The sequence below is a fragment of the Arachis duranensis genome, chromosome 2 (assembly GCF_000817695.3).
Source record: "Arachis duranensis cultivar V14167 chromosome 2, aradu.V14167.gnm2.J7QH, whole genome shotgun sequence".
Lineage (NCBI taxonomy): Eukaryota > Viridiplantae > Streptophyta > Magnoliopsida > Fabales > Fabaceae > Arachis > Arachis duranensis.
The window spans coordinates 10,847,398-10,855,518 of NC_029773.3; positions in this window are offsets into that span (position 1 = coordinate 10,847,398).

Consider the following 8,121-nt stretch of genomic DNA (forward strand, 5'->3'; position numbering starts at 1 on the left):
TCCCTTCGGATCTTTTTAGCTTCTTTCTCCTCCTTAGGGAGGATGTCGAATTTCAGGTATTCGACTAGGGGATTCATCCATCCGAGGTTTAAACCGACTACCTTAAGTACCTCTTGTTTATCTTCTGTTTTTGATACCGAGGGCTCTTGGAGGGTTTCTTGAATCAGGCTTCTGTTGTTTCCTCCGGGTTTGGTGCTTGCTAACTTGGATAGGGCATCGGCTCTGCTATTTAGATCCCGAGTTATGTGTTTAACCTCGGTTTCTGCAAAGCGCCCTAGGTGCTCCAAGGTTTTTTCCAAGTACTTCTTCATATTGGGGTCCTTTGCCTGATATTCTCCGCTTATTTGGGAGGTCACCACCTGTGAGTCGCTGTATATCAATACCTTTGTAGCACCGACTTCTTCTGCCAGCTTCAATCCAGCAATCAAGGCTTCATACTCTGCCTGATTATTTGAAGCTGGGAATTCAAATTTGAGGGAAACCTCTATCTGGGTTCCTCTTTCATCCACCAATATTATGCCTGCACTGCTTCCTGTTTTGTTGGAGGATCCATCTACATAGAGTTCCCATGTAGTCGGCTTTTCCTCTTGATCTCCTGCATATTCTGCTACGAAGTCGGCTAGGCATTGGGCTTTAATTGCTGTCCGAGTTTCATATCTCAAATCGAACTCGGAAAGTTCTATTGCCCATTGGACCATTCTCCCTGCAACATCCGTCTTTTGGAGGATTTGCTTCATGGGTTGGTTTGTGCGGACTCTTATTGTGTGAGCCTGAAAGTAAGGTCGTAGCCTTCGTGAGGCTAGTACTAAGGAGTAGGAAAACTTTTCTAGTTTGTGGTATCTTAGCTCAGGGCCTTGTAGAACTTTACTGATGAAATAAACTGGATGTTGTCCGACCTCGTCTTCTCTTATCAGGGCTGATGAAACAGCTTTGTTTGCTACGGATAAGTACAAGACGAGGTCTTTTCCAGATACTGGTCGAGTCAGAATAGGAGGTTGGCTTAAAAACTTTTTGAACTCCTGGAACGCCTCCTCGCATTCAGGAGTCCAATCAAACTGACATCCCTTTCTCAATAAGGAGAATAGTGGAAGGGATTTTAATGCCGATCTTGCCAAAAATCTGGAGAGGGCTGCAAGTCGGCCATTCAGCTGCTGGACCTCTCTCAAACAAGTCAGGCTTTTCATCTCCAGGATGGCTCTACACTTATTGGGATTGGCTTCGATCCCTCTTTGTGTTAGCATAAATCCTAGAAATTTCCCTGCCTCCACCGCGAAGGCGCACTTTGCGGGATTTAGTCTCATCCCGTGCAGCCTTATGGTGTCAAAGACTTGTGAAAGGTCGGACAAGAGGTCGACTTCTTTCTTGGTCTTTACCAGCATGTCGTCGACATATACTTCCATTAGATTCCCAAGGTGAGAGGAAAACACTTTATTCATCAACTTTTGATATGTGGCTCCTGCATTCTTTAATCCGAATGGCATGACCACATAGCAGAAATTAGCTCTAGGTGTGATGAATGATGTTTTCTCCTGGTCTGGCTCATACATTGGGATTTGATTATATCCCGAGTAGGCGTCCATAAATGATAAGTATTGATACCCCGAGCTGGAGTCCACTAGGGTATCAATACTTGGCAGTGGATAAGGGTCCTTGGGACATGCCTTATTTAGGTCAGTGTAGTCAACGCACATTCTCCATTTACCATTTTGTTTCTTAACTAGCACTACATTAGCTAGCCATGTTGGGTACTTGACTTCTCTGATGAAGCCAGCTTCTAAAAGTGCCTGTACTTGCTCTTCCACTACGAGAGCTCATTCAGGGCCGAGTTTGCGTCTTCTCTGTTGAATAGGTCGGGATCCCGGGTAGACCGAGAGCTTGTGTGACATGAGCTCGGGATTTATCCCGGGCATGTCGGAGGCCTTCCAAGCAAAGAGATCGGAGTTATCTCTTAGGAGCTTAGTCAACCCTTGTTTTAGGGTTTCCCCTAGGTTGGCTCCTACGTGAGTATTTTTTCCTTCCTCTTTGCCGACCTGTATCTCCTCCGTCTTTCCTCCCGGTTGTGGTCGCAGCTCTTCTCTGGCCCTTGCACCTCCGAGCTCTATTGTGTGAACTTCTCTGCCCTTTCCCCTCAGATTTAGACTTTCATTGTAGCATTTCCTTGCCAATTTCTGATCTCCCTTTACCGTTGCTATCCCCGCTGAGGTCGAGAATTTCATGCAGAGGTGGGGAGTGGATACCACTGCTCCGAGTCGATTAAGGGTAGCTCTGCCGATTAAAGCATTGTATGCTGACCCGACATCGATGACTATGAAATCTATACTCAGAGTCTTTGATTTCTCCCCTTTTCCAAAAGTGGTGTGGAGGGGCAAAAATCCCAGTGGTTTTATTGGCGTGTCTCCCAATCCGTATAGGGTGTCGGGGTAGGCTCTTAATTCTTTCTCATCCAACCCTAGCTTATCAAAAGCGGGCTTAAAAAGGATGTCCGCCGAGCTTCCTTGGTCCACTAGGGTTCTGTGGAGATGGGCATTTGCCAGGATCATAGTTATTACCACTGGATCATCGTGTCCAGGGATTATTCCTTGCCCATCTTCTTTTGTGAATGAAATGGTAGGGAGGTCAGATGACTCTTCTCCGACCTGGTAGACTCTTTTGAGATGTCTTTTGCGAGAGGATTTGGTGAGTCCTCCTCCCGCGAATCCTCCTGAGATCATATGGATATGTCTCTCTGGAGTCTGTGGCGGTGGGTCTCTTCTATCCATATCGTCTCGCTTTCTCTTTCCATGACCGTCCGACCTTTCTATGAGATATCTATCAAGCCGACCTTCTCTAGCCAGCTTTTCTATCACATTTTTAAGGTCGTAACAGTCGTTTGTGGAGTGACCATATATTTTATGGTACTCACAGTAATTGCTGCGGCTCCCCCCTTTTTTATTTTTAATGGGTCTAGGGGGTGGCAGTCTTTCGGTGTTACAAATCTCTCTGTATACATCCACTATAGAAACTTTCAGTGGAGTATAAGAGTGATACTTTCTGGGTCTCTCGAGACCGAGTTCTTCCTTTTTCTTGGTTTCCCTTTCCCTCTCTTTTGTTGAGGGAGGGGGCGCAGGTCGCCAACTCAGGTCTCTCAACTTAGCGTTTTCCTCCATATTGATGTACTTTTCAGCTCTCTCCTGTACATCACTTAGAGAGACGGGGTGTCTTTTAGATATGGATTGTGAAAAGGGACCTTCTCTGAGTCCATTGACTAACCCCATTATGACTGCCTCTGTGGGCAAGTCTTGAATCTCTAAACATGCTTTATTAAACCTTTCCATATAGGCTCATAAAGATTCCCCGACCTCCTGTTTTATTCCCAGGAGGCTCGGTGCATGTTTCACTTTGTCTTTCTGGATAGAGAACCTCATCAAAAACTTCCTTGAGAGGTCTTCAAAGCTAGTAACCGACCTCGGGGGGAGGCTATCGAACCACTTCATCGCTGCTTTCGATAGAGTGGTCGGGAAGGCTTTGCATCGCATAGCGTCGGAAGCATCAGCTAGGTACATCCGACTTTTGAAGTTAAACTTTTGCCCTCATTATGTCCTCGCTAAAAGGATCCTCCCCACCTAAGGGTGGTTCCTCTTGTTCATCACGGGAGTTGTGACCTTTGAGGGAGGATTCTAACTTTAAGAGTTTTTTTTCTAACTCTTTTCGTCGTTCCATCTCCTCTTTTAGGTTCTTTTTAGTTTCCTTTTGTCGCTCCCGTTCTTGTTCTAACTGTTCCAGGCAACTGTGGACTAATCCCATGAGTTCAGTTACATGGGATGGTCCCTCTTTTTCTGATTCGCGCCCTTCTGAAGAGTTTACCTTCGGGTTTTTTACTCCGGAGGTACCTTCCTTGTGTTGATTATCAATTTCCTGGTGGAGGGTGAAGTCCGCATCGTTATTGCCTGTGTCCAGATTCTCTTGCTCAGAATCTGTCTCCACATGACCTTCTTCGCGGGATCTGTCCGCCATCAGTGGTTGATCTCTCGGGTCCCCGGCAACGGCGCCAATGTTACGGTGGGTAACCGAAGATTGATGGGCTGGATGGAGTTTGTTGGCCCAAATGTGTGAAGGAGGAGGACTCCGAATGGATCTGCAACTCGGGAGGCTCTGTCCGACTTGTTTGTGCGAGGAGATGGGGGTGGTACCTGCAAAGACACTCCGATGCCTAAGTTAGCAAGGGTGTGAGCAGGTTTAGAATGTATTGGAACTTAGAGATACCTGAGGGGTGTCAGTGTACTTATAGTGGAGAGCCAATAACCACCGTTGGAGTAGTGCCATATTTTTAGGGCGTTAACCGTCCCATTATCTTAGGGAGGTTAAGATATGGCCTTATGAAGCGGTTAGAGAGATTTTAGGGGCGGTTACTCATTTGAATGAGTGTTTATCTGCCAGCTAATCTCATGCCCGACTTCTTTAGAGTAAGTCGTGGTTGATACCGACTTCTTATATGAAGGTCGGTACTTAGCTAGGCTTAATCCTTTGGACTAGGGTACTGGTGAGGCCCAACCCTTGGGATTAGGTCCTTTGCTTGACCATGGGCCTTTATTATTGGGTCAGGGTATGAACATCAAGAATGTCTTTGACCGAAATAGTTTTGTCTCAACAGTTATTTTTCTTTTTGCAGATAATTCTTTCTCCAAGACTTCTCTCTTAAACTCTTGAAATTCTTTTACATCAGACCTTGTGAATATTTCAATATCTTTCTATTATGTCCTAGAAAATAAAAAATATTATTTGTACACAAAAATCAGCCACTAAAATCAGCTACTAATATATTTTAATATTTGTATATAAATACATATGTAGTTTAATTTATGTTCAACTAGTATTTTTATCCGTAATAACATTACGAAAATATAAATTTTTTAAAACTATGGTCCACTTTGTTATGATAATATAGATTATGCATGGCACAAAAGATTTATAAAATCAAACTACTTTTACAAAAAAATTTGTAGGTTAACAAAAATCTCTGGATAAAAAGATCATGATCTCTGTAGATAAAAAATTAAATAATAAAATTTTTAGTTATTATTTTTATATGAAAAAATATAATTTTTTATTTGAATTATATTATTTTGTTAATTTTGTTTTTTTTAGAACAAAAAGGTTGAAAAAATAAAAAATGAGAGAAAAGAGAGAGAAATATAAAGATGAAGAATGAGAGTGAGTGAGAGTTTGTTAATTTTGAAAGAAAAAATTTTATTTTAATTGTAATAAAAAATATCGGATGACATATTTTAATTTGTCAAATTACTAATATAAAATATAAATTATATATAGAGTAAAAATGGTAGAGAAATAGAAAAATAGAGAGAGATAGATGAGAGAATTTAGAAAAGGAGTTTATTAATTTTGGAGAAAAATATTTTCTCTCAATTTTAATAAGAGAGTGTCATGTGACACATTTTATTATTAAATTAGATAGTAATATATGATACATAATATAGGTATATTTCAATTTTAATTTTAATGCAATTAAAGAATATCATGTTGCACATTTTGATTGTCAAATTAGTAATTAGTCATTGATATTGATAATGATATTTAAAATAAAAAGAGTGGTTGAATGAATGAGAGAGATAGAGGGAGGAAGAAGGAGGAGGGGAGAACTCTTTAATTTTAGACGGAAAGATTTGATTTCAATTACAATGATGGAGTGACATGTAGCACATTTTGGTTGTAAAATTAGTATGGAGGAGGGAAGAATTCTCTTTAATTTTGGAGGGAAAGATTTAATTTTAATTACAATGAGGGAGTGACATGTGACACATTTTAGTTGTAAAATTAGTAAGAAGTAGAAAAGAAGTCCTTAATTTTGGAGGAAAAGATTTGATTCCAATTACAATGAGAAAGTGACATATGGCACATCTTGGTTATAAACTTAGAAATATATAATAGATATGTATTTGTATTCCAACATATATTTTATACTGATGACTGACTTTAGTGACTAATTTTAGTGTACATGTAGCATTACTTTCCGAAAAATATGAGTTATCTTAAAGAGTTTAGATATTTCATTTTGTGAACAAATATTTTTGAAGTACAATTAGAATGCTATGTTAAATCATTCAACCAAAAATAGTTGCATGTTTTTTAATTAGAATGTACAATAACTAAATTTTTTTTATTCAATCCTGTTGGTTTCTTTGTATCCAAGTAGCCACTTTTATTTTCACACCATGATAACTATAATGTTTTATAGTTAACATAGGATTCCATAACTTAAGAATTAATACTTTTTGGATTACACTGGTATATAGTGATATCACATTAGTAAAAGACATAGAAATCGATATAGATATTCAAGAGAAGGTTTCAGTATTAGGTTATTGACAAGTTATTTACTCTTGTTTTTATCTTTTATATTACCTAAGTACAAATATGTAAAAGGTACACTTTTACTATTGTCCATCGATCAAAATTCTAATTATGCCATGGATGTGAAAGAATAGGATTAGTCTAATGTTGTCGGATAGTCAATCATTTTTTGTCCCACATAAGTCTACTTAAAACAATTACCCTGTCATAGTTTATGGAATCTGTGACAATTAATTTGGAATCAGGCAGAATCTGCTTGCTTCCTGATCTTTGAAATATATGATGTTGGATTTGCTTCTGAGAACACACCACTTGCAGCCATTATTCCCAAAATAATGACTCCATATTCTATCACATTTGGAAGCACTATAATCTTATTGGAAGAGTTTTAAATGTATCAAGAACACAGTATTGTATTCTAGTTGTTTTAACTGTTGATCTAAATTATAAAAAATATATATAATATATATTAATTAAAATTAACGGTTAAAATAATTGAAATACTGATATTCTTAATACACTTAAAATTTTTCCAATCTTATTTCGTATACTCTTTTTGTATCAATAACAATTTGTCTTCTCTAATCCCCAAATCAAAATCCATCCCACCCCATAATACAAATTCTTCACATGACATGAAAAAATCTAGCATACCACTATCAAAGTATCGCTATCAAAGAGAATAAAAGACAGAATAATTAAAGTACTTACCTATGATGAATAAATACAATTTCAATAAATCATACTTCTTAAATAAAAAATATATATATCAAAGGAAATCTATATAAATATATTGAAAAAGTTAATTTATTTAATATATAGAAAAATATGACAAATATTATTATTTGAATTCAAATTATTCTTTCTTACAAAGCATGTATTTAATCTGGAAAGGTCCTAAATTTTTATAAAAAAAATGATAATTTTTATAAATATTAGTGCAACAAAATTTAAATTTTGAACAATGACATTTAGATATATATGATTATAAGTAAATTTAAACTTTCTTACAAAAAATAATTCAATTTAAAATATTTACAAAATCGATAAAATATGGTTTTATATGCATTTAGATTAAAAATTCAAGCTTGATTCCAGACAATTCTATAAAAAAAAAAACAAATCAAATGGATAGAAAAGTATTATTATTTTTTTTAAAAAGAAATGAAAAAAAATCTTGCTAAACCACATGTAAAACTAAATATATGCATACAGAAATCAATCCATATGTAAGATTAAAACTGACAAAATATCAATTCTAAACAAACATAGTTAACAACAAAAATAACACATTGTCCACTATGAGCAATCACATTCTCTAACATAACTATAATCTCATTTCGCTCTCAAAAATTTACTCTACAAAGGGATAGTGCCTTCATCATGTGTGCTACCATTATCATAATACTACTGCTTAAGACAAAATTAATATTTACCTAATCTATTATATCTATTTTGATATAGTTTATTCTAGTTTTTTTTCCGTTTTTTGCTGAATTAGAGTTAAAATGCATAAGTTTAAAAATAAATAAAACCATAACAAGTACTGAAATTTAACGTGAAGAAATGTAAGGAGCCATAAGTTTTGCTAAGTCTGAAGGTAGCTTTATCTTTTCATTGTCCAAAACTAAAAGTGTCTTAGTATGCCTGAATTTTTCATATTAGACCTTGTCAAGTTGTTTCTCACATTTTTTTTTTGTTTGGCCTCAATAAAAACGATTTCTTAGACAAATTGTTGTTACTTTTGCTGGGCAGTGGCTAAAGTGTAGCTAT